The sequence below is a fragment of the Charadrius vociferus genome, unplaced genomic scaffold (genome assembly GCF_000708025.1).
Source record: "Charadrius vociferus isolate BGI_N301 unplaced genomic scaffold, ASM70802v2 scaffold323, whole genome shotgun sequence".
NCBI classification, from domain to species: domain Eukaryota; kingdom Metazoa; phylum Chordata; class Aves; order Charadriiformes; family Charadriidae; genus Charadrius; species Charadrius vociferus.
The window spans coordinates 275,036-280,588 of record NW_009647692.1 but is presented as its reverse complement, the minus strand read 5'-3'; positions in this window follow the sequence as shown (position 1 = coordinate 280,588).

Below are 5,553 nucleotides of genomic sequence, written 5' to 3'. Positions count from 1 at the left end.
TGGGCCACAGCGCTGGTCCTGCTGATGTCACCAGAGCCATTGTTCTGCCAGCCGGTCTCCAGGCTGCGGGCACAGGGCTGGAGGGCACTGGGCAGCGAGGGCAGGGGCTCCTGCGGCCCCTCCACCTCTGGCACGGTGGTCGCGGTAAGTACCCGCCTCGGCCTCCGTGGCATAACGCTGTCCCACTCAGGCAAAACCAGCCAGCTGGTGGAGAGAGACCTGGGAATAATGAGTGTTTATCTGGATTTTGTAACACAAATTATGTAATGAAGCAGAGAAAAGGCTTTTGAACAAATATGTTAATGAGATGGCAGCCAAAGGAGAAGTTACAGAGTTGCCAATTCCAAATGACATTTTTTTATGTGATTTTCTTTTGCGCTTTTTGGTGTTTTTTTTTCATTTGTAGTCATTAGCCTGCACAGCATCGAATGTGCTTTAGGGCTTCATGCAAACTCTATGGGAAATACCAATTCTAGGTCAAGAAAGCCTGATCAGCAACACACACTGATTGAGAAAACCCCACTGACTCAAAATTCATAATGAGGGCTTTTATGTAGAAAGTTGTTGGGCACAGGGATTGTACTGAAAGGACTGTTCGTTCAGAGTCTCAAAAGCTTTTCTTGGAAAAATATCAGATGCTCCACTGGGAACTCAGTTGAAAGATACTCCTAAAGCAACACACTGGACTGGCAGTGGCTGGACAGTACTGATTGGAGGGAAAACAGAAAGTAATTTTGATTTTGAAACAGTGATTTTCTCTGAATGCCAGTAATAACTCTTTCCATTTCAATTCTGTGTAAACCCTTCAGTGCATAACATTATTGTACAAGACCTCTTCTAGGCATCTTTTTAAGTCAAGCATCACATAGAGGTAAGTTCTGAGCTGGTTGTTTTTTAAATGTGATTTTCAAAAGCCTGGGTAGAAGACACTTCTTTTACTGCTAAGTCCTAGAATCTCTCAGGGTCAGTTGTTTTCATTTTTGTTTCTCGGTGTCAAGTATGATAGGTCTTACAGTCCTTGTTTAATATAATTTTGTTAAAACTTTTGTACCTCTGGGTGTTGCATGAAGCCTGGAACATGAAAGAACTTTATAAAGAATGTGAGGAGAGTTTTTGTCTTGAGAGGGAATAGCAGTTATCTAGGTCAAATGGAGTGCTTTTAAACAGGCAAACTGTACTTGTGTGCTTGGACAGCATTTGAATTAGACGTAGAAAATATGTATATCTGTAATTAAATGAAACAACTGCTACCTCTAAAGCCTCCTCGCCACAGATCATTCCTATCCAGCAATAACAGGAGTAACTAGGACGATTGGCTTGTAGTAAATAGGGTATGTCATTAAAGCAGCTTCCTGGGAATGACCTAAACTATACTAAAATCTTTATTTTCCAATTTTTCCACCTGAACTGATGACCCTGGAATTCCTGCCTTCCAGGAGGACTTGTTTTCTAGTCCCTTTCTACTAACCCAAACAATGCAGGTCAGCATCTGTTAACTCATCTTCAGCAGCGTACCACTTCTGAGCGAAACTCTTTACAGTGGCTCACTTCATTGAATCTGGTATCTGAAGTACAAAAGGGAAGATTGCAAGACTCTGTGTGTGGTTCGACAAGGTTGTCAAGCTCATCTATGAATTTGCTGTCTTGAAAGGTGCAGCTGTTCCTGTCCCAGGTGTTGCTGTTCCCAGCCATAAGTGGCCCAGCCTCTTGAGCTGGCTCTGGTGCTCACTGAACACTTCAGTGAACCTATTCAGCTCACTAACCCAGCAGAGAAATGTTCTGCTTTCTTTGCCAAGGTAAACTCCAATGAGCCCCAGAGCCACCAGCTGAGAAGCGGCAAGAAAGCCCGAGCAGGTCAGTGGCAGTGAGCCATGAGATGGGCTTGGCTGTGCTACTGCATAGTACCCTTGGTCCTTGATATGCTTTAAAATATCTGTGTTTATTAGGGTACAACAGCAGCAAATAGGAGCAGTGGTGTCTAGTAACCAGGGAAAGGGATTCGGGTACAAGAGACCTGATTCAACTCCTGGTTCCACTTCATCATCCATGCCTAAGCCTCCTTGTAACACAAAGATTTGAGTTCCTTTGTAAACTGAGTTGAACCTTACTACGAAGAAGAACAAGAGTGGCATATTATTCAATGTTAGGGTATTAAAATTTAGCCCAAAGGCTGCTACAGTCTCCCGCTTCTAAGTGGTATCTGCATCCAAAAGCTAATTTTACCTACTGTCTTTAAATCAGTAGTTTAAGACTGTGAAACCACACATCTCATACATATTTGTAAATAGTGCTCTGGTCTCCGCTGTGTTCAGAGCACTACTGGCTGGAGGAAAGGATTTTTTTCTTGAAGGCCTGCAGTTAGTGCTCAATTAGCATGAGCTGAATTTCAGCCCATGGGAGGTTTTTTCTGAATGCTGTCTTTGAACCATCTAAAACTACTCCTGCTGGAGGTTTTGCAAGCACCGTGGGCTCTCTGCAGCTTCCTTTTGCCTGACTGTCAGACTAGTTCTGTAAAGCAAGCAGCCAAAGCTTTGTCCGCCACCTTCTTGGCGCAGTGAAGAGGAAGCTCATGGGCAACATCTGTGAAAGAGCTGCCATTCCTGTAGCACTCATATCCAGCCACTGCCAAGTGCATCTGAGTTGTAAGCATAGATTGAGGGAGACAGGGAATGGCTGGAAGGCTTCCCAAATCGAACATGCTCCTCTGTGCTCCTCTGTTGGTGTATGCTGATCCCTCCGAGAGCAGTGGCCAGCCTTGGTCTGCATCGTAAACTGCTCTCTTCCCCCATTTCGTCCAATTATGCTCCCCCCTTCCTGCATCTTGACTATGCATTGCACAGCTTTTCCACCTCCTTTCCTGAATGTAGGCATCTTCTCTCTTGTCCTTACTCAGTATTCTTCTTCCTGCCCACGCGGTTGCTGTTTGCAATGATATGTGAATATGTAGTTCTAACATCTGGATTCAGTGAACTTCTTGGCCTCCTGGTTCTTACAGCAGAGCATGATTTGACACATGTAAGCCTCCAATGGTTTTTAAAGTATCTATATTAAGTATGAAGTGTGCAGTGGCAGTATGACTTGAGCAAGGGGGCAAGGAAGTCATAATTTACCCTTCAAGATTATAAGTTCAGTTCAGTGCAGGACTTTGTCCTTGCTGCTCTGAAACAGCCAGCTGCTTTGCTTGGTTTTAGCTGAATTCCTAGCAGACTTTCACAGGAACTGTAGTTGGCACTAAGTCGATTTCTTCTCAGCAGAGTCAGCATAGACGTTTTTCATGAACAAATATTTCACATGCACTCCAACAAACCAACCTGTTCTCCTTCTGAAGCAAACCTCTAGTAAAGGAGCCTACTTTTGAAAAAAAAAAAAAAAAAGTAAAGAAATAAAAGTTGCTCATTTCCATGGTCACGCTTAAGATTTTTCCCAGCTTTTGCTTTAGTCAAAGTGCTGGGAATGATCAGCCTGTAAATTTAGGTTTCTAAACTCAATTTAACAGTGGTGGTCTTGATTCATTAAAAGATTACAGTTGCTTAGTTTGAGACCTGGGTCTCACATAAAAACATGCTGAGATAAAGGAGGTTTAGACATGCTTTCCTTCAAATCTGAGCTCAGTGTTGTTCCTAGATCTCCATTCAACTGGTATTGACCAGGCAACTCCACCAAAGAACTGGGAATTGCGTATTTTATCTTCAAGGGTCAGGTACTTGCTGGTCCTGATTGACACCTCTCTGTTTTCCTCCTTTGCTCCTTCCTTTTTGCTCTATAATCTCTTGGGAGGCCTGCACTGTCTTCTCATCCCTGTTCCAAGTCAGCTGTTCCTAAGAACCCTAGGGAACATTGCGTTTCTTACATCCTGCCCCTTCTCCTCCCAAAGGTACATCTTTCTGCTTGACATTTGCTATGCAAACAGCAGAAGAGGGTACTCACAATCTTTCAATCTGACTTATTATTCAGATGCTTGTTCTTTCCTGTGAATCCTTTTTTTTTTTTATTTTGTTCTATATCATAGAATGTACTCTGCATGGCACACTGAAGGCAAGTTTGCAATCATTCTGCACAATAAGGAAATATTGATCCCCTTCTCTGTATTTGACAAAAGAGGACACTGAGGCATGGACTGGCTAACTGAATTACCTACAGGAGTCCCTGATCTCATTCCCAGGTACAGCAAGCAGGTCTCCTTTCACAGGATTAGTCCATCTACACGTATCAACACATGTTCATGGCCTTTCCCTTTATTTTCTATTTTCTCCTCTGCATCTCATTTAAACAAGAAGACAGCAAATCATATTTGCAATGGTCTATCAAAGTGAACCTTAGTACAACTCCTTTAGAGTTAACTCTTTGCATTTTCTTATTCAAGTGCTTGTAATCCTTTTTCTTTGTTGACTAGGGACCATTTTTTTCATTGGACACTGGCCACAGGAATGCAAGTTTTGGCCGATTCCCCACTTTCTGCTAGGCTTTGAGCTGGTGTGAAGTTTCCTCTGTGCTGGTAAGTTACCCAGCAGGACTGCTGCTAAAGGTTTGTAGATTTGGAATCTGTCCAGATCCGGTTGGCTACTATTTTCCTTAGTGGACATTCACTGCTTTTACAAACAGAACAGTAACATTGGAGTGTCTTGTTTTGAACTCCTGTCGCTCAAGTTCCTCTGGTCAGCAGAGGACAAATCCTGCAAGCTGTAGTCAGAGCTCCCTCATTACTTGCTGTGGAATCTGAAATTCTTTATTTCTGTGAATAACTGCTTGGTAAGACTGTACTAAGAGTCTGCAGGATCAAATTGTGAAGATATGATTTACACTGCCTTCATTTTCAGGTGGCTGTTGACATCCCAGGAGCAGAATATAAAATACCAACAAATTATTTGTCTTCAGTTTAGTTTCCAGTCCCTCCAGTTGTTCCTTTCTGCCACCTCGATAGTGCTTGGTGCCCTTTCAGTACTGCCACCACTTCTGATTCGGATTCTGCAGCTACACTGTAGACCAAATCATTGAAATGAACGACATTAAAAATAACCTTTCAAGTTAACCTTTCCGGGTTATTTTTAACCCAGATTGCAGACACGCAATCCCTCACAAAATAATAGGCAGTGAAACACAGCCATGCATGCTTGCACAGACCTTTGTTTTGGGGAGACCCCCACTGTGGCTTTAACTCTCCATTTCCCTGAAGGAGCTCAGTCCTTCCTCAGCACTGTGTAGACGAGGGAGAGCTGATGCTCCCTAGGTGTCCTCAGCACCTCCTCACAGTCCAGCACCCGAGAGAAGCCGTCTGTCCGCTGCACACCACATGCGTTAGGAGAATTTGTGCCTACTGGCAACTTCCTGTAGGCACTCCGGGCGGGGAGATTTCTCTTCACGCATTCTCGCAGCTGGCGGGACACCCCGACACACAGCCGCTCACCGCTTTCCTTGGTGGTGGCGGGTCTGCAGCAGCGCCCGCACAGAGGGGCACCTGAGCACCGGGGCAACGGGAGAGGCCCCACGTCGCGTCCCGGCGCCCGTGGGACGGAGCGGGGCGGCGGGTTCGGACGCGGCGCGGGTCAGGCGGAG